A 24,493-nucleotide genomic window follows, 5' to 3' on the forward strand; every position below is an offset into this window, starting at 1 on the left:
TCTTACCCTATTTAGAAAATGTATTTGCATGCAAGAATCAATTAGTGTCAAATATGGATAATAAACAGGGGCAATATGGTCATCTTACCTTCTTGTTAATTTGTCCTAGAATTCCTAGGATGACCTATTTTTTGGGACGGATGGAGTATTTGTTTACCAGTATCTTAGTTGCTAATATTTAGATGACTGATAACTTAGTTGGAATAATTTATCCCTCGTTCAACTGCTTCCCTTAAGAAATACCATAATTCTAGCAGATTTGTTCTACCGGCTTAAGAAACAACAACACATGTATGACGAGCCGTGCAGCATGTTATTGATCATGAGAATTTGAAGTTTTTTAACTCAAGGAATTGAATTTGATCCAGACAATGATTAAAGACAATTAAGGATTATGATCTCAACACATCCACAGTCCTTGTCTCCAATCGTCTATATGGGCAATGGTTCAAAAAATTGCCGTCTACTACACACTCGGTGAACATCTAAATCAAGTGTCGGCGCTGGGTACATGAAGTCCACTTCTAAACAATATCAATTATGCAACCCTGAATAAATTACAACAGCCGGCACCCTAAAAGCTATGATTATTTTTTGCTGAGACTGCAGTCGTCATCAGCTTTGACTCATCACCATGCCAAGAAGGACAATCAAAAGTAAACACATATAGATGGAGTGATGGACACAGCAACGAATGTAGGGAGAGTGATATTTGTTTTACTATTGTGAATTTTCTTCTCCTCATCTTTCATCAGGTCATGCTGTCAAACCGGCTCCTCAATGACCACAACAATGAGGTGGAGGATTAGGACCTCCATGACGATAGTCGTCCATGAACACATGGACCCCGTAGCCTGCATTGGTTAAAATTACCAAGGATGAGTTCAAACAGAAGATGGTAGAAATAGGCCAACAAAAATACATTTTGAATACTCTCAAATAATGCTTCCTTAGTTTCTAAAAGCGAATATGGCTCGGGAAATAGTAGATTGATTGATAGAGGTTCACAGGGGTACAATATATAGGGTACAATATGTAGGCAACGAACGTCTATGGTTCATAGAATACACCCATCAACGGAGATCCTTGCCTAATCTGAATCAAGTACCATAAAACCCAATAAGCAACCCTAGCCACCAGGCTAGGCGCCAAGGCCCAAAGAGCCAGCCCACTAATAGCCTTGCTAACACGCCCTCGCAATCTGATCATCAGCCAATATGCACGTTCAAACTAGACCTGAACTCGGTGAACAATGAAGAAGGAAGTCACCTGCTGAAAATGTCTGCTTACTGAGATGACATCGGCACATGCAGAACATGTAGGTCACCAACAGCAACTCGCTCTCAAACAAAGTGTAGGTCAATCTCGATGTGCTTGGTGCACTGATGCTGGACAGGGTTGGAGGACATGTATACCGCACTAATGTTGTCACAATAGACCAGTATGGTGCTGCAAAGAAGAGCATGAAGCTCCTGCAGGAGCTTGCAAAGCCAGGAAGCCTTGACAACACCAATAGCCACTGCGCGATACTCAGCCTTAGCACTGGATCTAGAAATGGTGTTCTGATGCTTGGAGGACTAGGAGATGAGATTATCACCAAGAAACATAGCATAGCCCGAGGTGGACTTGCGAGTGTCCGGACAACCGTACCAGCCCAATCAACATCGGTGTAGACCATGAGATCAGTCGAAGAAGTCGATTGCAGCAAGAGACCAAGGTGGAGAGTGCCTCGAACATAGTGGAGAATCCGCTTCATAGCCGCCAGAAGCAGCTCATGAGGGTCGTGCATGTGGAGACAAACCTGCTGCACGACATAAGCAATATGTGGCCGGGTGAAAGTCAAGTACTGCAAAACACCAGCAAGACTACAGAAGTCTAAGACATCAGAGACAGACGTACTATTAGCTACCATCTTGGGATTTGTGTCCACCGAAGTAGAGCACGACTTGCACTCTTCCATCCCAGCGCGATCAAGGATATCCAATATATGCTACTTCTGAGAGAGGAGAAGACCATCACCGCAGCGGTGAACATGCATGCCTAGGAAGTGATGCAGTTTGCCAAGGTCTTTCATGGAGAACTCTTGCTAGAGGGTGGAAATAATCTGACGAAGAAGACCAGAGGACGAAGTAGTGAGGACAACATCATCAACATATAGCAGCAGGTAGGCTATGTCTGATTCACGCTGATAAACAAAGAGTGAGGTGTTTGATGTGGCTTCAAGAAATCCCAGAGAGAGCAAGTGTGTGGCAAACCGACTGTACCAAGCCTGAGGAGCCTACTTCGACCCATAGAGGGACTTGTTCAGACGACAGACAAAGTCCGGTTGGGTGGGATCCTCAAAACTAGACGGTTGCAGGTAGTAAACTGTCTCTGTTAGTGTGCTGTGCAAGAACGCATTCTTGACATCAAGCTAAGTAAATCCTCGAAGAACTCAACAAGCCTTGTACCGCTCAAGAGATTTGTCAGCCCTGAACTTGTGCTTGAAGATCCAGTTCCCGGTGACAACATTGGCCCTAGTAGGATGGGGCACCACCAGATCCCAGGTGTGATTCTTCAAGAAAGCATCATGTTCTTCCACCATAGCCGCTCGCCAAGCGGGATCGGTGAGAGCGCTACGGTAGGTCTTCAGCACGGGAGACAAAGCGGTAGCAAGGAGGATGGGTTGGGAAGGCATCTGATAGCCGCTCTTAGTATGTGTCGTCATGGTGTACTCGTTGGCCACTGGGGGGATGGTCACGGCGCCCTTGGGCAGTATGGGTGCACATGGCCGCTGTGTGTAGACTTGGGTGATGACGCGCTCCGGGAACTTTGGTGCCGGGGACGCGGGGGCAGGGCTAGGGGTAGGAACCCAGGTGGCGGGCCGCGAGGTGCAGAAGTCACGCCTGCCGATGAAGGTGATGCCGCTGGCGACATCCAGGTGGCTTGAAGCGCCGGTGGGATGTCCAGATGAGATGGAGACGAGGACATGGCCGCGCATGCCGCAGTTGGTGGGGACGCCGTGGCCATGCATGGCACGAGCGGTGGTGATGGCGTGCCCGCGCGTGGCATGGGCGGTGATGATGTGGGCGCGCGTGGCGCGAAAGGTGCTGCCGAGGTCCCTAGCATGCGCACTGTAGGTAGGATGTAGAGCGCGTGCGCCGAGGAGTCGACAGGGGGCTCCAGTGGCACTGTGGGTGCCCCAAGCACGACTGTAGGGGGACTGGCAGGGGCGCTGGAGGTGCCAGTGTGGTTCGTCGGGTCTCCAGGGGAGATCGAATGGTCGGGTGCGGCACCGGTGGATGGACCTGCAGACAAAAACTTCTGCAGAGGTCCAATAGGAACCAGCACAACATCAATAGCATCATGAAACTTGAAGTCCTTATGCGAGGGCCATCGTGCTCAGCAAAAGGAAAGGCAATTTCATTAAAGACGACATGCCGAGAGATGATGACTCTGTTAGAGATGAGGTCAAGGCAGCGATATCCTTTATGATGAGCGGAATAGCCATGGAACATGCACAAGGTGGATCGAGGGGCGAGTTTATGGGGGGGCGGTGGCAGACAGGCTTGGGCAATACTTGCAACTGAAGACGCGAAGGTGATCATATGCCGATGATGTGCCAAAGAGGCAAGATGCGGTGTAGAAAAATGAAGGTCTTGGTGGGCAAGATGTTAATCAAAGAGGTCACCGTGGAGAGAGCTTCGACCCAATAGGAGGGAGGCATGGAGGCCTAGAACAGCAGAGAGCAAACAACATTATTAGTGGAGTGGATAATGCGTTCAGCTTTACCGTTTTGAGGCGATGTATAGGGCAGGACATGCGAAGGTGAATGGCACGAGTGAGGAAGAAGGTGCGAGCACTAGAGTTGTCAAACTCTTTCCCATTGTCGCACTAGACAACCTTGACTGTGGCACCGAACTAAGTAGGGCCATTGGTGAGGAAGTTGGCGAGCGTGCTGTAGGTGTCGGACTTAAGGCGCAGAGGAGAAGTCCAGTGATAATGGGTGCAATCATCAAGTATGACCAAATAATATTTATGACCTGAGATACTTACAAATGGAGATGTCCGCAGATCACATTGAATGAGATCAAACTTGCTATGAGCACGAGATGCAGACGCATGAAAAGGGTAGACGAACATGTCGCCCTGACTGACAAGCATGACATAAATCTGGACAATCCTCTATTTGATAGGAGACACTAAAGGCAAGCTTTGACAGAGCTTCATGACCGGGATGGCCTAGACACGGATGCCAAAGAGGTGACGAGACCTTAGTGACAAGGGAGTGCGCTAGAGGGAGACGCAGGGGGTATAGCGGCCCGAAGCTATTGCACCTGACAATCTCATTCCGAGTATGTAGATCCTTCACAGGATAACCAGCGGGGCCAAACTCAACATAACAATTGTTGTCGGTGGTAAATTGGCGAACAGAAATAAGATTCTTAATAATATGTGGCGAAATAAGGACATTATTAAGACGAAGAGAGCGCGACAACACAGCTGAGCTAGTACCAGTGAATGGAAGCAAAACGCCATTACCGACAACAATAGATGAAGGAGCAGGATACCGCGGGGAACTGGCATGTGAAAGATTACGGGGAGTAGAAGTCATGTGGGAGGCAGCACCTAAGTCGAAGTATCATTTGCCGGTCGGGGGCTGATTCAACGACACTGTGCTGAAAGCCAAGGCCAGCGATTGCTGGTCCTAAGAGGGGAAGCCAGCCATGGGTGGTAGAACCCTAGTCGTGTCCATTGGCCGGCTCCATCAATGGCAGCAGGGGCAGCAGGTGGTTGTTGTTGTTGCTGCTGCTGTGTAACGAAAGCTAGTTGTGGGAGACGAGGCTGTGGCATGGGCGGCGGCAGAGGGCGGGAACCTGGCCACATCTGAATGGTCCCCGTCTAGGGGTTGTAGAAGGTGGGCCATGAGGCCCCAGAAGAAGCGCCCTGGGCACCTAGTGCAGGCTGGGCACCACCAGCCTGCTGCTAGGCACCATTTGGGGGGATGTTGGTTGCTCCCGCCAGCGCCACCATTGCCCCCGCCACCTCGGCCATTGCCATCGCATTTGCTGCGGCGGTTGGTGCCTTTGGGGCCGGTGTCGGCGCCCTTAGAGCCGGTTCCAGCTTGCTAAGGAGCTGCAGCCGAGGACTTGGTGGAGGCGGCGAGAGCGGCGGCAGGTGAGGTCTGCCAGTTCTCGAACGTGAGTTCCTCAAGAATGAGGTCATCATGGGCCTCCAGGAAGGAGGGGAAGGGCCGACTGCGTTGGAGAAGGGCCCCGACGTGGGTGAAGCGAGGCCGTGGGTCAAGTTGAGGCCGTGGGTGCGGTCGGAGATGACTTCGCTGAGGTCCCCGAGGTCATCCGCCATCTTTTTGAGGCGGAGGTAGTACTCGGAGATGGAGAGGTCGCCTTGGACAAAGTTGCGGAACTTTGTCTCTAGCTGGATGGCCCGCACCTCTCGATTGCCGAGGAACTGGGACTCGACAGCGAGCTAGGCATCTCATGAAGTGGAGCCCTAGGAGGAGATGACTTCGGCGAGGTTGTCGGCGAGGGTGCCGAGGATCCAGAACTTCACCACGTAGTCCATCCGGGTCCAGTCCGGGGAGAAGACCGGAGTGTCGAGGTGGATGTGATCCTGGAGGGAGAACTTACCAAGGGTCAGCAGAAACTGATCACGCCAGCGACTGAAATTACTGGAGTCAATGTCAAGGACGAATGGGAAAAGACTCCGGATGTTGTGGATGGCGATCGCCTGGGCTTGCAGATTCAGGAGGGCAGCAACCTCTTGAAGGAGCATGGCGGTGTAGAGGTCGGTCGGCACGGCGTGGGGGCCCGAACCTGAGCCAGAGGACTCTAGCTGGGCGATGGCGGCCGCGGCAGCCGCCCTCTCCTTGGCGGCATGTGCACGGGCGGCGTCTAGGCCCTGCGCTGCGGCTGCAGCCTCCTCATCAGCGGGCGTGCCTGGGCAAGGTGCTGCGCTTCCATCGCAGTAGCGTCCGCCACCTCTTTGGGGTGCGGATGGTGGGGAGATCGGACACGACCGGCCCGGTGTCGGTGTCTGCGGTGGCGGCGGCAGAAGGGGAGATTAGCGGAGTGCCATTCATGGGCGCAACACGGTAGGGAGCCGGCGCGCTAGGGCAGCGGAAGGCGAATCCAAGGTGAAACCCGGATTCTTGATACCATGAAAGTGAATATGGCTCGGGAAAATAGAAAATTGATTGACAGAGGTACACATGGGTATAATATATAGGCAAGGAACGTCTAGGATTTATAGAATACACCCAATCAACCGAGATCCTTGCTTAACCTGAATCAAGTACCATAAAACCCAAGAGGCAACCCTAGCCACCAGGCTGGGCGCCATGGCCCAAAGGGCCAGCTCACTAATAGCCTTGCTAACAGTTTCAAGATATAATAAGAGCATCTCCAAAAGTTTCTAATTTTTTTTTCTAAAACTTGTTGTTTGCCAACTCCCTAAAAAGGTATGGGGAGGCAAAAAAAAAGAGTTCATCTTCAATAGTTCCCTATTTTTACTTCCAAAAATGAGAAGTTTACTCCCAAAAATGAGAAGTTGTAGCCCCACAATGATAATTCCACGTGAAAAAAGCGGATGGGAAACGACAGAAGGAGTGCGCATATTTACGCACACATCCACCTAATTTGCCAATTGTTAGGAGATGGGAAAGTAGGATTGGGAAACTATTGGAGAGTGTTTTTTCTATTTTTTCTAAAAAAATAAGGATGGGGAAGAGAGATGTAGAACTTTTGGAGATGGTCTAATGCATGGTTTCCAAAAAGACTTTGTCTTTTGATTTCACTCCCGTCAATAAAGGCACAACAATAAAACAATACTACCTCTTGACCGAAAACATGAGGATTTAATTTATAGCTTTTAAAAAAACATGGTGATTCAGACCAGCAAAGTAGTCTATTTTCTACTGCTGCTTCATGTCTGAACGTCAAGTTTTCTTGACCGGAGGTAGTACTTTCAAATACAAATTCAAATTTCACATATTGCAAGATTAATTATTTATTGAATATTATGAGGTCTAAATCTTAAATTATGTGGGTGTCCTATATATATATAATATCACTACTAGAGAAATGCTCTTTAATCCCGGTTCCTAAAGCCCTTTAGTGCCTTCATTAGTTTTGGACCTAACATCACTACTATGAAATGCCACACTGAGAGGAGCGGATCGGAACTCCCTGGGCCGGAGAATTAGCTGTTAAAGGGTACTATCGAAATATTAGCTGTTACTGGTGGCTATATTTGCGGCTACTGCTCACACGTTTTGTCGTTCCTGCGGCATCCACATCGCTAGGAAGTTGCTAGGAAATTGTCCTATTTTGTACTCCACCATCCTAAAATATAAACCGTGATTTAACTCGATGTATGGACCCCGGAGTCGTACTTTGATTGCTACTTTACAAAATAAAAATAAATCAAGCACATAAATTTGCTAAGAAACATCGATCTGTATTTAACTTAATCATAGCATCGCACCGTGGATTAGTTAGCACAAGACATTGCTAAGTAATAATAAACTAATGATAAATCAGCAGATGGATAATTATATTTGAAAATATATTCACATCCTAAAATTGAAATTTTGGGGTGTGACAGCCATCTGTGTCGCGGGAGGGTAACACACGCCTGTTCTGTGGTCGACGAACTAATTTTTTTTCCTCTGTTCTTCTTTAAAGCTATGATTATTTTAGTTGGGACTGCAGTCGTCATCAGTTTTGAGTCCTCACCTTGCCAAAAAAAAATCAAAAACATAATATAGATGGAGGGATGGACAGAGTATCGAATGTGGGGGAGAAGTGCGATCTTTGTTTTATTGTGGTGAATAAAATGTTCTCTTCGTTCATAATCGCATGCTTTCAATCCGGCTTCTCAATGGCGGCAACAAGGTGGAAAAGGACCAGGACTTCCATGATCATAGTCGTCCTTGAACACATGGGCCACATTGCCTGCCTCGGTCAGAATTACCAAGCAAAAAAAATTAAGTACATTTTGAATACTTTCTAATCATCCCTTAGTTTCAAAAGATATGGTGCAGCTTCTTCTTTGAGCGTGGTCTCCAAAAAAAAGACTTTATCCTTTGATTTCTCTTGAGTCAGGAAATCACAACCATAAAACACTTCCAGCTTTAGATAGGAAACATGGCGTTTTAGACCAAGAGAGCAGTCTAGTCCCTCCAACCCATGAATAGTGCAATCCTAGCATTTGAAAAAAAATCCAAGAAAAGAGTGCAATCCTACGAATTGAACAACAACTACTACCTAATTTATAATCAAAACTGATTTGCATGCTATAATTATCTTCTGTCTATGATTTTAGGAATCTAGTTAGTTGCATGCAGTCAAAAAATAAGGGCATGGAGGTCATTTCACACCACGACTAATTTTTCTAAAAAAACTAGAATTTCCCTCCTCATACGATGGAGGGGGTATTTTCTAATACTGCTCCTTGTCTGAACGTCTAAGTTTTCTTGATCGGAGGTACTACTTTCAAATAGAAATCCAATTATATATCACTTTTGTATAAAGAGATTTACATATTATAAGACTAACTATTTACTGAATATTATAAGGTTTGAATCTTAAAATTGGGGGGTGGGGCTTTTGTAATAAAAGACATGGAAGGAATATAGGTTAATGAGCACTTTGTTTTTACCTCTAAATGTGAATTCCCCTATACTTTCTGAAAAGGAATCATTTTACGAGTGGTGCATCATCATATTGTTCTTTACAGATTATTTTGGTGGTTCAAATAATGTCCATTTCACTCTGATTATTTGTTACTTTTACGATAATTTCATAGTATTTAACAAACTTCTCAAAGATTTAAAAGCACACTTTTTTAATCCAGTGATATTTTAATGTGTTTTTGCTATTACTACCTCCTTTCTTTTATTTCCTTGTCATTTTGCACATTAACATAGTCTCAAATTCATACTGAAATTTATTGAAAATATAACTATTCGAAATTATTTTCCTAGACAGTCATACTAAAACCATTTTTCTGCAAGAAATATTATTGCTTTTGTAATGATGGTAAAATTGGACTGTGATTGTTTTAGTGTTCACATGTTTGCCATCAATGATCTTCTGTTATGGATGGACTCTATACACATAATTGTATATTATTTATTTACCATCAATGATTCATAATCGGTTCGATATTAATATCTATGGCTACCTTGGCTCAACAATGTAAAAAAAGAGGAGCAAGCCAACTTCTTTGCGTCAACAAATACTAGCAAGCCTACTATGCAGCTAAATGCTACTAAGCCAGTGATCTAAAATCTGTAGTTCGCCTATGCGCCCCTGGCACGCCGAGGAAAGAGACGCAAACCGAGTACTAACCTATTTGATAAATGATAATGGAGGCAACTAGTAGGTGGATAACCCCGTGCTTTCTATTTTTATCCACTTGTGTTAGACTGAAATGGAAATAAAGCAGTCACCCCTCTCGTACAACGCGTTAGCGTCTACCCCGAGTAAAAAAAGTCCTCCGCACGGCCAGTTCAAAACAAAAAATAAAAATAAAAAACTCATCCGTGAAGAGCTCCTGCACCCTCTGTTCTCTCTGTTGCATGTGAATGTTGATAAACACGTGCATATCAATTTTAACTTTAAAAATCAATAGCTTCACAACCATATACCCAAATCAAAATACGATTACATTACTATGTTCATCTCGACAAAACTTCAAAACAAGATCCTACTTGATTGAGTTTTGCTCAAAGTGGTGAAATTACTTTTTCAAAAACAAATCTTACTTCCTCTGCCAAATAAACTAGTCACAAATTATTTCATATCATGCATACTATTGACAAGTTACTTCCTATCACAAACCAGAAAGTTACTTTTTCTAAGATTCATATACTACAATGTTATTTTTTTCTTAACTTTCAGAAAGTATAAAATTTACTTTTCTTAATAAAGGCACGAATCAGAAAAGTTATTTTTTCTAACATTAAATGCAACGCGATGTTACTTTTTAATAATTTTCACGGACTACAAAGTTACTTTCTTAGCACTGGATTGTAATAATATTTTTAAGGTAAATATGATGACTTTTCTTTTTTTAGGAAATCTGGTGGGATTAGACTTTCGATTTTTAAAAAGGTTTGAGGGCTCCCCTTTTAAGACTAAACGTAGAGGCCTCTCTATTTAGATTTTACCAAAATCCGTATGTGACATCTTCCTACAGAGCTGTGCAGCCAAAGTTCTTCGGTTGCGACCATTGATTTAAGAACATCTACTTTTACATACTAAGAAAAAAAACCCCACTCCCTCTCTTACGCAGAAAATTAAGCCTAGAACATGGTTCTTAGCAGATGCACTCACCAGTGTTCGCTGGGGTTTCAGGAGGAGCTTTTCGGTGTCTGCTATGGGAGGAAACCGGAGGGTTATTGTAGCCAGCGTGGGTGCCCGGGGCAGCCGGCTTGTGGCTGGTCTTGCGAGCGCTGCTGACCAGCGCCAAGTAGAGCAGCACAAGCATGAGCATGGCCAGGACGAGGGAGCGAGAACGGGCAGCCCCATGGTGAAATAAAGTATAACCTTGCCCAAAACTGAAGTGCCGAACTGAGGGGATAGCAGTCTTCAGGACGACGAAATGCCACACCGAGAGGAGCGGATCGGAACTCCCTGGGCCGGAGAATTAGCTGTTAAAGGGTACTATTGAAATATTAGCTGTTACTGGTGGCTATATTTGCGGCTACTGCTCACACGTTTTGTTGTTCCTGCGGCATCCACATCGCTAGGAAGTTGCTAGGAAATTGTCCTATTTTGTACTCCACCATCCTAAAATATTTATTGAATATTATGAGGTCTGAATCTTAAATTCTGTGGGTGTCCTATATATAATATCACTACTTAGAGAAATGCTCTTTAATCCCGGTTCCTAAAGCCCTTTAGTGCCTTCATTAGTTTTGGACCTAACCTCAATCGGGACTAAAGGCAAAAATCAAGAAGGATTGTGTAGTAGTATATAATTCCTCCTCACTCCCTCTCTCACGCAGAAAATTTAAGTCTAGAACATGGTTCTCAGCAGGTTCACTCACCGGTGTTCAGTCGAGTTTCAGGCGAAGCTTGGGGATGGCCGCTATGGGAAAAAAAACCGGAGGGTTATTGTGGCCAGCGTGGCTGCCCAGGGCAGCCGGTCTTGCGAGCGCTGCTTACCAGCGCCAAGTAGAGCAGCACAAGCATGAGCATGGCCAGGACGAGGGAGCGAGAACGGGCAGCCCCCATGGTGAAATAAAGTATAACCTTGCCCAAAACTGAAGTGCCGAACTGAGGGGATAGCAGTCTTCAGGACGACGAAATGCCACACTGAGAGGAGCGGATCGGAACTCCCTGGACCGGAGAATTAGCTGTTAAAGGGTACTATCGAAATATTTGCGGCTATTTTGCAGCTACTGCTCACACGTTTTGTTGTTCATGCGGCATCCACATCGCTAGGAAGTTGCTAGGAAATTGTCCTATTTTGTACTCCACCATCCTAAAATATAAACCGTGATTTAACTCGATATATGGACCCCGGAGTCGTACTTTGATTGCTACTTTACAAAATAAAAATAAATCAAGCACATAAATTTGCTAAGAAACATCGATCTGTATTTAACTTAATCATAGCATCGCACCGTGGATTAGTCAGCACAAGACATTGCTAAGTAATAATAAACTAATGATAAATCAAAAGCTGGATAATTATATTTGAAAATATATTCAAATCCCAAAATTGAAATTTGGGGGTGTGACAGCCATCTGTGTCGCGGGAGGGTAACACACGCCTGTTCTGTGGTCGACGAACTAATTTATTTTCCCCTGTTCTTCTTTAAAGCTATGATTATTTTAGTTGGGACTGCAGTCGTCATCAGTTTTGAGTCCTCACCTTGCAAAAAAAAAATCAAAAACACAATATAGATGGAGGGATGGACAGAGTAACGAATGTGGGGGAGAAGTGCGATCTTTGTTTTATTGTTGTGAATAAAATGTTCTCCTCTTCGTTCATAATGGCATGCTTTCAATCCGGCTTCTCAATGGCCGCAACAAGGTCCAACAACAGGACCAGAACTTGCATGATTATAGTCGTCCTTGAACACAGGGGCCACATTGCCTGCCTCGGTCAGAATTACCAAGCATGAGTTCAAACAAAAGATGGTAGAAATAGGCAAAAAAAAAATTAAGTACATTTTGAATACTTTCTAATCATCCCTTAGTTTCAAAAGATATGGTGCGGCTTCTTCTTTGAGCGTGGTCTCCAAAAAAAAGACTTTATCCTTTGATTTCTCTTGAGTCAGGAAATCACAACCATTAAACAGTTCCAGCTTTAGATAGGAAACATGGCATTTTAGACCAAGAGAGCAGTCTAGTCCCTCCGTCTCATGAATAGTGCAATCCTAGCATTTAAAAAAAATCCAAGAAAAGAGTGAAATCCTACGAATTGAACAACAACTACTACCTAATTTATAATCAAAACTTATTTGCATGCTATAATTATCTTCTGTCCATGATTTTAGGAATCTAGTTAGTTGCATGCAGTCAAAAAATAAGGGCATAGAGGTCATTTCACACCACGACTAATTTTTCTAAAAAAACTAGAATTTCCCTCCTCATACGATGGAGGGGGTATTTTCTAATACTGCTCCTTGTCTGAACGTCTAAGTTTTCTTGATCGGAGGTACTACTTTCAAATAGAAATCCAATTATATATCACTTTTGTATAAAGAGATTTACATATTATAAGACTAACTATTTACTGAATATTATAAGGTTTGAATCTTAAAATTGGGGGGTGGGGCTTATGTAATAAAAGACATGGAAGGTATATACGTTAATGAGCACTTTGTTTTTACCTCTAAATGTGAATTCCCCTATACTTTCTGAGAAGGAATCATTTTACGAGTGGTGCATCATCATATTGTTCTTTACAGATTATTTTGGTGGTTCAAATAATGTCCATTTCATTCTGATTATTTGTTACTTTTACGATAATTTCATAGTATTTAACAAACTTCTCAAAGATTTAAAAGCGCACTTTTTTAATCCAGTGATTTTTTTTTTGCTATTACTACCTCCTTTCTTTTATTTCCTTGTCATTTTGCACATTAACATAGTCTCAAATTCATACTGAAATTTATTGAAAATATAATTATTCGAAATTATTTTCCTAGACAGTCATACTAAAACCATTTTTCTGCAAGAAATATTATTGCTTTTGTAATGATGGTAAAGTTGGACTGTGATTGTTTTAGTGTTCACATGTTTGCCTTCAATGATCTTCTGTTATGGATGGACTCTATACACATAATTGTATATTATTTATTTACCATCAATGATTCATAATCGGTTCGATATTAATATCTATGGCTACCTTGGCTCAACAATGTAAAAAAAGAGGAGCAAGCCAACTTCTTTGCGTCAACAAATACTAGCAAGCCTACTATGCAGCTAAATGCTACTAAGCCAGTGATCCAAAATCTGTAGTACGCCTATGCGCCCCTGGCACGCCGAGGAAAGAGATGCAAACCGAGTACTAACCTATTTGATAAATGATAATGGAGGCAACTAGTAGGTGGATAACCCCGTGCTTTTTATTTTTATCCACTTGTGTTAGACTGAAATGGAAATAAACCAGTCACCCCTCTCGTACAACGCGTTAGCGCCTACCCCGCGTAAAAAAAGTCCTCCGCACGGCCAGTTCAAAACAAAAAACAAAAATAAAAAACTCATCCGTGAAGAGCTCCTGCACCCTCTGTTCTCTCTGTTGCATGTGAATGTTGATAAACACGTGCATATCAATTTTAACTTTAAAAATCAATAGCTTCACAACCATATACCCAAATCAAAATACGATTACATTACTATGTTCATCTCGACAAAACTTCAAAATAAGATCCCACTTGATTATATTTTGCTCAAAGTGGTGAAATTACTTTTTCAAAAACAAATCTTACTTCCTCTGCCAAATAAACTAGTCATAAATTGTTTCATATCATGCATACTATTGACAAGTTACTTCCTATCACAAACCAGAAAGTTACTTTTTCTAAGATTCATATACTACAATGTTATTTTTTTCTTAACTTTCAGAAAGTATAAAATTTACTTTTCTTAATAAAGGCACGAATCAGAAAAGTTATTTTTTCTAACATTAAATGCAACGCGATGTTACTTTTTAATAATTTTCACAGACTACAAAGTTACTTTCTTAGCACTGGATTGTAATAATATTTTTAAGGTAAATATGATGACTTTTTTTTTATAGGAAATCTGGTGGGATTAGACTTTCGATTTTAATAAAGGTTTGAGGGCCCCCCTTTTAAAACTAAATGTAGAGGCCTCTCTATTTAGATTTTACCAAAATCCGTATGTGACATCTTCCTACAGAGCTGTGCAGCCAAAGTTCTTCGGTTGCGACCATTGATTTAAGAACATCTACTTTGACATACTAAGAAAAAAAACCCACTCCCTCTCTCACGCAGAAAATTAAAGTCTAGAACATGGTTCTCAGCCGATTCACTCCCCAGTGTTCGCTGGGGTTTCAGGAGGAGCTTGTGTGTAACACTCTAATTTAATTTTCAGCATTTATTAATAAATTTAATTGGCTTTATTTATTTTTTTTCTAAGGATTATTGTGTTAGTCTTGCATTTAATCTAATTTTTGTTCCTCAAGTAATTAAAATTTATTTTAGGGCAAAATTTGTTGTTGCATTCATGCTGGTGCATGGTTTTATTTGTTGGTTTGCATAGGAGTTTGAATTCAAATTTCATTTGAATTCAAATAGATTTGAATTGTTTAGAAATAGAAAAGAGTTGGAAAAGTTAAAACCCAAACCAGCCCAAGCCCCTCTCCCCTCAGCCCACTCTTCCCTTTCTCTCGGGCCCGCCTCCTTTCCCCACGTCCAGCCCAATCCCCTCCCCCGCACGGCCCACACCATGGCCCAGCGCCCTCTCCGCAGGCCGCCCCGCTCAGCCCAGCTCAACGCTGCCTCAGCCGCGCGAGCGCCCCCTCTGGCTGACAGGCCGGGCCTGCCTGGCAGTCTCCCTCTCCGCGCGCTCGCGCCCTTTCCCACCGATGCCCCGGGCCCGCTGTCAGCTCCTTCCCCGCCGAGACACCCGCGCCTCTGCTCCGCGCCGCGACCCGCTGCCCGCTGCCCCATGGACCACCCTAGCTCCGCAGGGTCCACTGGCCAGTCCCTCCCGAGCGTCTCCCTCCTTCTAGAAGCTCCGCCACCAGAACCTGGGACCGCGCAAGGCCGTTGCGCAATCCGCCCTGCCCGGCCGAGAATCGCGGCCGCAATCCCCGCCGGGATCACGACGGGCGCGCCCCCGAAGATCCCAGGCGCCTTCTTTAAACCCCCGCGGACCTCCTGCATCCAGCCTATCCCGCAGCACAGCCCCACAACCCTAGCCGCCACCCTACCTCTGCTCGGAGTGGAGCGCCGCCGCGACCTCCACGCCGGTGAGTCCTTGCGCCGCCACAATCCATCATCTCTGGTGACCACTGGAACTCTCTGACCCTTCACCGGCTTCGCAGATCGACCCCGAGGCTTCCCGTGGGGTCCAGAGGACCGGAGCACCGCCGCATCGACCACGCCCGCGACCGCCGCGTCGAGCTCCGCCGCCGGTCCGCCCCGATTTCTGCCCTGCGCCACCTCCCCGTCCGATTCCAAGCTCGGTGAGCACCTCCTCAGCCTCCTGGTCCTTTTGCGCAAGATAGCGTAGCCCGTAGCGCATCCCCGGCCGCACAACGCCGCTTGCCGGCAAGCTAGCACCGCCTCGCTCCGCCACAAGCCCCGTCCGAGCCCCGAGCAGCCACCCCATCGCCACCAGTGCCTTACGCATACCGCGGGCATGCTCCCCGACCCAAGCCCGGGCCGGATTGACCCCCGGAGCGCCGGTTTGGGCGTCTCCGGAGAGCCCGCCGCCGCGGAATCACACGCCGGCGGTGTTCCGCCGCCGCCCCGCGCGCCCGTTTAGTCTCGGCCATCAGATCCGCTTCCTACGGCTGAGATCAGGTCGCAAAACGATATATCCTCAGCCGCCGGATCGTGATCCAACGGATCAGATCCGTGCGTACCCCTTCAGCCGGGCCCTTTTGCATAAGAGCCCCTACCTTTCTTCCTTATCAACCCGCGGTCCTGTTAGTTCAAAAGAAATTACGGATAGGCCCTGTTTTTATCGTTTTAGCCCCCAACCTTTCCAAAAATAGTACCCGCCGTCCTGCTCTGGTAGATTTGCGAGTTAGACCCCGGATCTAACTGTTAATTACGTTTTAGTCCCTGGTTTTTGCCCAGAAACCCCTTAGAACTCCAGTTTTCTTACAAATAGGTCCCTGGATCTTGTTTTTGGCCTAGAATTTGCGTTTTAGCTCCGTTTTAGGTGATCTTTATGTCCACGCGATCGTTGTGACGCATAGAATAGTTTTAGACTAGTTTAGTGTGCTATTTTCATGTATTGATGTACTATTTCTTAGTTTTTATTAGTATTTGCTTGTATGCTTATTGTTGTGCCCTGTTTTTGGCCATGTGTTCGTGAGTAGACGTTGAGCTACCGGAGGAGCCCCAGTACCAGTACCCGGAGCAGCCATCTACGGAGCAGTTTGAGCAGCAGGAGCAGTACAAGGAAGGCAAGTATAACATGAACAACCTATCACTTTTAAATATGGGTCAGTTGGATCCATGCCACTACAACTTCTTGAAATTGGATTTCATGTTGAAATCCATGCCATTGAGTGGCATGATTTTCAACGTGAAACCCAATTTCACGGAGTTGTGGTGGCATGAATCGAATTTTCCCTTTAAATATACCTTCATACTGCATTTTAATACTGTATGCCTATAAGGATTTCCTAGCCGCTTTATATCCTTTATATATATCCTTGGGTTGCATTTTGGTTAGTTGTGCTAGGTGCCGCGCTATAACACATAATGGTCCTTTTTAATTAATTTGACTAATGGTTTATGCAACTTAATTCTGGGAGTGGCCCTCTGTGCTTCGTGCTTGGGTGGCTCACGTCCCGTTAAAATATGTTTTGTTAGAAACATGGTTTAGGGGGCCAGCACGGTGCTTAGTGCTTGGTTGGCCACTCTCCATAAGGACCGGTTCATAGAGCGACAACCTGAGACAACAGCGCTACCACAAGACTAGAATGGGACGGTCTTGGCGTAATAATTAGGTCTTTTTGGTTTGGAGTAACTTACCTGCGGGGCAGGGGCGGTAAGCTTCTATGGCCCTCGTGCTGAGTGGCCTCGTCTGTGCTTCGTGTCTTGACGCCCACTAGACCTGCTCCATAGTCGCCGATCCACCCTAGCGGTTACTCCCTACCAACGAGATTCTTTGTAAAGGCCTCGTAGTGAGTTTGCTAGTCATCTCACCTAAGGAAGTGTGATGAACAACGGGCGTAGCTCATGACTTGTGGGTAAAGATGTGCAACCTCTGCAGAGTGTAAAACTGGTATACTAGCCGTGCTCACGGTTATGAGCGGCCCAGATCCTCCTTTTGATTAGTGGGGTTATCTTCCTTTGACGAGGCAGGATTCCCCGGGTGGCTTGGTTTGGTTTGGTTCTCAGTAGTATCATGATTAAATTTGACTAATTACTATGTAACTGGGTTAATGGTAATTCATCAACTTGTAGTAAATAGCTTTAATAAAATTTTACCAAGACTTAAAAGCTAATGCAGTTGAGCCAGCCAACTTTAGAGCCTCATAGTTTGTGTTATACTTGTTGAGTACAAGTTGCGTACTCACTCTTGCCTCTTCTCTACTTTTTCCTCTTGGATACGCTACTGCTGCTCAGTTCCTGCCGACACGAGGGAGTTCGCTCAGCGCTACCAGGACTACGAGGACTTCTAGGCGTTCGTCTCCCAGTCAACGTCCCTGTGGCGCTCTGCTCAGCTTCGGAGAGTTTTATCGTATTTGTACTTCGCTTCCGCTGTATCAGACATTTTTTTCATTAATGTAATAAATAACATTCGTATTTCGATTTATTATGTCTTATTCGTGATATGTGTTGTGATATACTGTTCATTCTGTTGTATATACATGCGACTTGATCCTGGCACGTATATGATTGCCCTATTTATGTTCTTTTATAAACCGGGTGTTACAGAGTGGTATCAGAGCTGTATCGACTGTAGGACGAAGCCTAGATAGAACTGGTCGAGTTGTAGGACTTCTTCTCTCCAATCCTTGTCTGCTGAAACTATTTTACTATTATACCCCTTGAATTCTATGACTTTTACTCGTCTTGCCTTGATTTCTCTCTCTAAAGAATAGTTTCCGTAGATTTTGGCCTGAATCAGTCATCTGACCACCATGAGTATCAGCTAGGCGACCCTTTATAATAATACGGTAGTACGTTCTGCGACACGTGGTGTTAGTCGAGTCGTATGTTAAACTCGGCTAAGTTGTGAAAATTGTTTGCTTGTTATTATGCTACATGTTTGATTTAGATTTTTGAATGATTGCATAGCTTAGTAGTTTAAATTTGTTTAAAAAAATCACTCTTATGTTAAGTTAACTAATTAATAAAATGGATTAGATCGTTGGGGGTAAAACAGTCCACTCTATCCTGTTTACTTTATCAGGTCTGAGTCTTTTTCCGCAAAGAGTTATCATATCCATCTGAATTTATTCCTGCAATATTCTTACTCGTGAAATCTTTTGTCCAAAATCAGATGGTGAACACCAGGCGTGGTTCTAACCGGCAGGGGCAGAACAACCAGGGTCAGAACACCCAGGGGACCGGGATCCCGATGCCTCCACCTTTGACTCCGGAGCAGTACTTCCAGCTCCAGATGCAGATGATGGCCACCCTGAACAACACTGTTCAGGCTCTTCAGCAGGCTCACACCCAGCCTCCGCCTCCTCCACCGCCGCAGCCTCACGACAGGCGTGCTGAGTTCCTGAGGGGTCACCCGCCGACGTTTTCTCACACGTCCGACCCTCTTCAGGCTGACGACTGGCTCCGTGCCGTGGAGCGCCAGCTGGACATCGCCCAGTGCGATGATCGTGAGCGCGTCTTGTACGCAGCAGGACAGCTGCGAGGGGCAGCTTTGGATTGGTGGGAGTCCCACCCAGTTCAGGACCGCGAGGCTCTCACTTGGCTCCAGTTCCGGGAGCGGTTCCGCAGCCACAACGTCCCTGCGGGCGTTATGAGTATGAAGCAGAAGGAGTTCCTTGCACTGAAGCTGGTAATCTTAAATATAATCATTCAGCGGTTTCTTTTGTGCTAATGCCCCATGTTCTATCATTATGAATCTTGAGTTAATCTTTCGATATCTATCTGTCATTGTCACTTCAGGGGACTATGACGGTCACGGAGTATCGTGATCGTTTTCTGCAGCTTGCTCGCTACGCCCCTGCCGATGTTGCGGATGATCGCAAGAAGCAGGAGCACTTCATGGAGGGTCTTGAGGACTACCTCCAGTACGCGCTGCTCAACCTCCGCTTCGACGACTTCAACCATCTGGTTGACAGCGCGCTCAACACTGAGCGCGAGCACTTGGAGATGGAGGACAAGAAGAGGAAGATTGTTCCCGTTACTTCCGGCAGCAACACTCGTCCTCGCCTCCAGCCGCCTCAGCAGTACCAGCAGCAGCAGTACCGGCCTCCCCAGCAATACCAGCAGAGGCCGCAGCAGTACCCGCCTCGACAGCAGCAGTAGGCAGGTCAGGGCCCGAGGTTACCAGCACCTCCGGCTCCTGCTCCACCAGCTCCGCCAGCACCTCAGGCTCCGCGGTAGGCAGCTCCTCCTGCCGGACAGCAGCCTCAGGGACCCCCTCGCACCTGCTATCACTGTGGCCAGCCGGGGCACTACGCCAACTCTTGCCCCCGGAAGGCGCAGCCGGGACAGCAGGGGCGCCCAGCTCAGCCCAGGGCGCCAGCACAGGGTCGGGTGAACCACGTGACGGCCGAGTCAGTGGCCGAGGCTCCTAACGTGGTTATTGCTGCTCAGTTCCTGCCGACACGAGGGAGTTCGCTCAACGCTACCAGGACTACGAGGACTTCTAGGCGTTCGTCTCCCAGTCGACGTCCCTGTGGCGCCCTGCTCAGCTTCGGAGAGTTTTATCGTATTTGTACTTCGCTTCCGCTGTATCAGACATTTTTGTCGTTAATGTAATAAATAACATTCGTATTTCGATTTATTATGTCTTATTCGTGATATGTGCTGTGATATACTGTTCATTCTGTTGTATATACGTGTGACTTGATCCTGGCACGTATATGATTGCTCGATTTATGTTCTTTTATAAACCGGGTGTTACATTGTGGGTGTCCGCTATGGGAGGAAACCGGAGGTTTATTGTGGCCAGTGTGGGTGTCCGGGCCAGCCGGCTTGTGGCCGATCTTGCTAGCGCTGCTGACCAGCGCCATGTAGAGCAGCACAAGCATGAGCATCGCCAGGACGAGGGAGCGAGAACGGGCAGCCCCCATGGTCAAATAAAGTATAACCTTGCCCAAAACTGAAGTGCCGAACTGAGGGGATAGCAGTCTTCAGGACGACGAAATGCCACACCGAGAGGAGCGGATCGGAATTCCCTGGCCGGAGAATTAGCTGTTAAAGGGTACTATCGAAATATTTGCGGCTATTGCTCACACGTTTTGTTGTTCCTGCGGCATCCACATCGCCAGGAAATTGCTAGGAAATTGTCCTCTTTTTGTACTCCACCATCCTAAAATATAAGCCATGTTTTAACTCGACAAGGACCACGGAGTCGTACTTCGATTGCTGTTTTTGAAAATGAAAATAACTTAATAAGCACATAAATTTGCTAAAAAGGTTTCGTCCTATACCTGATTAATATAAAGCATGCAATATTTCTACCACAAAACATATATCACTGGACGGTGAATCCTAAGCATATATAATGAATCATACTTCAATACTAAGGCTAACTATCGAGCTTGAGCTCGCTCGGCTAGGCTCAATATCATCAGAGTGAGCTAAAATCTTGGCTCGGCTTAGCTCGGCTCGTTTGCCAGCTCGAGCTGGCTCGTTTAGCTCGTGATCCAGCTCGAGAAAATGCTAGTAGCCACCATGGAGCAGCAAGACTACAGGCGCACGGCGCGGATCAGATCCGTGTGGCCGCGCGGTGCGCAGGGGCGACCGGCGCGGCTGCACGCCTGGCCGCCTGCGCGAGGGCCGCAGCACAGGCTGCACCTCCCGTCTGCCTGGCTGGAGCGGCGGAGGACGGATGCGGGCAGGCGGCGGCGCCGTGGTGGCTTGGGATGGCCGGACGGGCGAGGGGGCGATGGGCCGACGGCGGACAGGTGAGGGCGCGGGGGAGGCCGCGAGGAGGGGAGTCGGGTCAGGGTCTCGTGCGCAAGGCTGAGGCATCAATGAGCCAGGCCTGCCATGGCAAGGCTGAGGCCATGCAACTGCTCTTTGTTTGGTTATCTGCACACCTGCAGCATAGCCGTACAGAGAATCTGTTTGGATGCCTGCAGGCTATCTCCAACCATTCACCCATCCAATTCCCCCTATATGTATTTTATACTATATTTTACTACCTCCCCCTAAAAGATTCCTTCCCCTATATTTCTTCCTCTCCAACCATTCCCCCCATATCCATTCCCCCTATACATTGTACCTCATTCATTAATCATTTATTTATTATTTTTAAATTTTTAAAAAATCATATTGTATTTGTACTACCATAATACGTATTATTATCATGTTACGGAACCCAAATAAATTTTTTATCATAAATAAATAGCATGATTATAGTATAGGGGAGATGTAATCTCACCCCATATATGGGGGAAGAATCATCTCTCCCCCTATATAGGGGGAGCTATGGGGGAAGCCGTTGGAGGCTTCCCTCCCCCCCCCCAAAGCTCCCCTACATAGGGTGGGGGGCGTTTGGGGTGCCCCGTTGGAGCTCGCCACACAAAGCAGTTGTTTTAGTCTTGCATGCGCGCACCCATCGCACCGCTCGAGCCAGGCTCGGCGGAAATGGCGAAATTTTTCATATCTCGCGAGTTAGGCTGCCGGGCGCCTTTTGCATGCACGGGGCTAGGCCCAACCGATAGTGCAGGGAACCAATCAAGTCACCGTCGGCTTTTTTTTATTTTTAATATTATTTTAATTATTTTTTACAAAAATAATATTCAATTTTTTTTACAGAAATAGCCTCCTGGCGCCGTGGCCCATGGCGCTAGGGGAGGACCCAAATGTAAAAAAAATTTACATTTAGGTCATATGCAAAATAGTAAATTTGTAAAATCGATATAAAATCGTAAAAAATCAGAAAAATGCAAACTCAACTGTTCTGAAATCTATGCAAGTAGATCTATATCTTTTACTACATCAACTTTTTCATTTGCTCACTGTATATAGCTCTATTTTAAATTCAAATTTAATATACATTTAATTAGATCTCAAGATCCCTCTTTTAGATGCCTGTTATTTTTGGCCAGTATGTTGCATGTTGTAAGTCTAGGCTCGTGTAAAATTTGTAGGACAAGTACACACACCTAGCTTAAGTTTTAAAATAGATCTTGAAATATGCCTAGTTTAAATAGATTATTTAATCTAGTTGCTATACTGAGTTTTAGGAGCTATAACTTATGCAGTAACCTTACTTCAGTCCCTAGATGCCCTAAAAAAAGTTTGAGAATTTTTAGTTAAGAACAACTGGACCAAATGATTTATGATTAGGATAAATACACTAAATCAAGGAAAATAGTTCCTATGCCTAGAAACATCTAAAATTTTTACTGGAACTTCTATTTAGTTGTATAATCATACTGGTAAAATTGAAGATCCTGAAAATGAGTAGAACTCCCTATGTAAATTAGTTTTAATTTATGTAACTAGAACTTGTGTGATTTTTAATGCCCTGTGTAATACTTAATTAAATCTGAGAGATTTATAGTAGACTTATGATGGTATTTGAAACATTCAGTAAAATTTTCAATAAGATAACTATATAAGAACAGTAGATCTAATTAAAGATATATTAAACTTGTATTTAAAATATAGCTATATACAGTGAGCAAATGAAAAAGTTCATGTAGTAAAAGTTGTAGATCTACTTGCATAGATTCCAGAATAGTTGAGTTTGTATTTTTCTAATTTTTCTATGATTTTATATCAACTTTATAAGTTCACTATTTTGCATAGGACACAAATGTAAATTTTTTCTTTACATTTGGGTCCTGGCGCCGTGGGCCACGGCACCAAGGGGCTATTTCTGTAAAAACAAAATTTGGGTATTATTTTTGTAAAAAATAATTAAAATAATATTAAAAATAAAAAAACCGTCGCCGTCGCATCCCACGGGCCTGGGTTGCGGATTGGGCTGGGCCGTTACTAATTGGCCTTTGGCTCGATTCGGCTCGTGAGCTAGTTCCAGCTGGCTCCATAAAAACCTGAGCCATGAAACCTTGGCTCGGCTTGGTAACATTTTTCAGCAAGCTGAGCCGAGCGAGCTAGAGATCTACGAGTTTTTCGTCCAATCTTAAACAATACTATGTTGTAAGTTACACGGATTTGAAAACAATGAGAACGTAAAAGCACAGCAAATCAAATCTGTGTTGAAGAAAACCCATCATGAAAAAATAATCATTCACGATCTGTACTTATAGGATCTCCGATCGCAGCAATGCACGAGCATATTTGCTAGTATTTTTAACTACATGACATGACTAAGTAGTGATAAACCAGATGAACCGTTGTTAAGTCGAGATGGGGATGATTATTACTATACTGATTTTGTAAGTTGGTTTTTAATTCGCACCAAAGAAGACACTAGGGATGAAAAGTCACACTTTTCTTATACTTAAGTGATGAAAAACATAATTTTATATAATATATTGCTTGTTAGAGTTTAATCATTTAGAAATGCATACAGTGCATTTCTAAATATAAATCCGATATCACAACTTGTTATAGCAGTCTTTTCATGTTATTGCATGAAGTTTGATAAAAAAAACTAAAAGTTTCAATCCTAAAATACATGTAGGTATTATAGTATTTTGGAATACGAGATGCAATTAATAACACCACAAAAAGTGTCATGAGTTCAACACTTGATGTGAATGCTAGGATGACTTTACATGGCATGTTGTCCCGTGCTTTCATATCCGTTGAATGCTAAGATGACTTTTGTGAGATGTCCCGCTCATTGCTACAGGATTGCTGATTGTAACATCTCAACCATTTATTGTGGGGCTTTTCAAATAGATGCTAATAGCTTAATAATAGCTTAGTTGTAAAGCAGAATAATAAGGAATTGTTACGGACAGGTGTATTTGTGACAATATATATTCAGCTTCATGATAATATTAAACCATATATACTTCAAATAAAACAAATTTCAAGAAACGCAGGTCCTACAAGACTATCATATGTGCTGGGGCTGAAAGTCCGGAACCCAGACAGTAGACACTAAGCAAGAAAGGTAAAAACGATGGAACCCCTCCTTAACATACAGAGGTCTGAAGATTACAGTGCGGGCTTTTGGTCTTTTTCCTAGGGTCAGAGTGT

The 24,493-nt window shown here is 44.9% G+C and overlaps 1 long non-coding RNA gene across 1 annotated transcript; it reads right to left on the bottom strand.

The window, feature by feature from the left end:
• Positions 1-316: 316 nt before the first annotated feature.
• On the bottom strand, positions 317-10,630 carry LOC120671637. The gene is made up of 2 exons (XR_005673736.1): positions 10,341-10,630; positions 317-854 (listed from the first exon to the last, which is right to left on the bottom strand). It is a non-coding gene; the product is annotated as an uncharacterized LOC120671637 (long non-coding RNA).
• Between the last annotated feature and the right edge of the window lie 13,863 nt (positions 10,631-24,493).

Source organism: Panicum virgatum, chromosome 4N (assembly GCF_016808335.1).
Source record: "Panicum virgatum strain AP13 chromosome 4N, P.virgatum_v5, whole genome shotgun sequence".
Taxonomy (NCBI): domain Eukaryota; kingdom Viridiplantae; phylum Streptophyta; class Magnoliopsida; order Poales; family Poaceae; genus Panicum; species Panicum virgatum.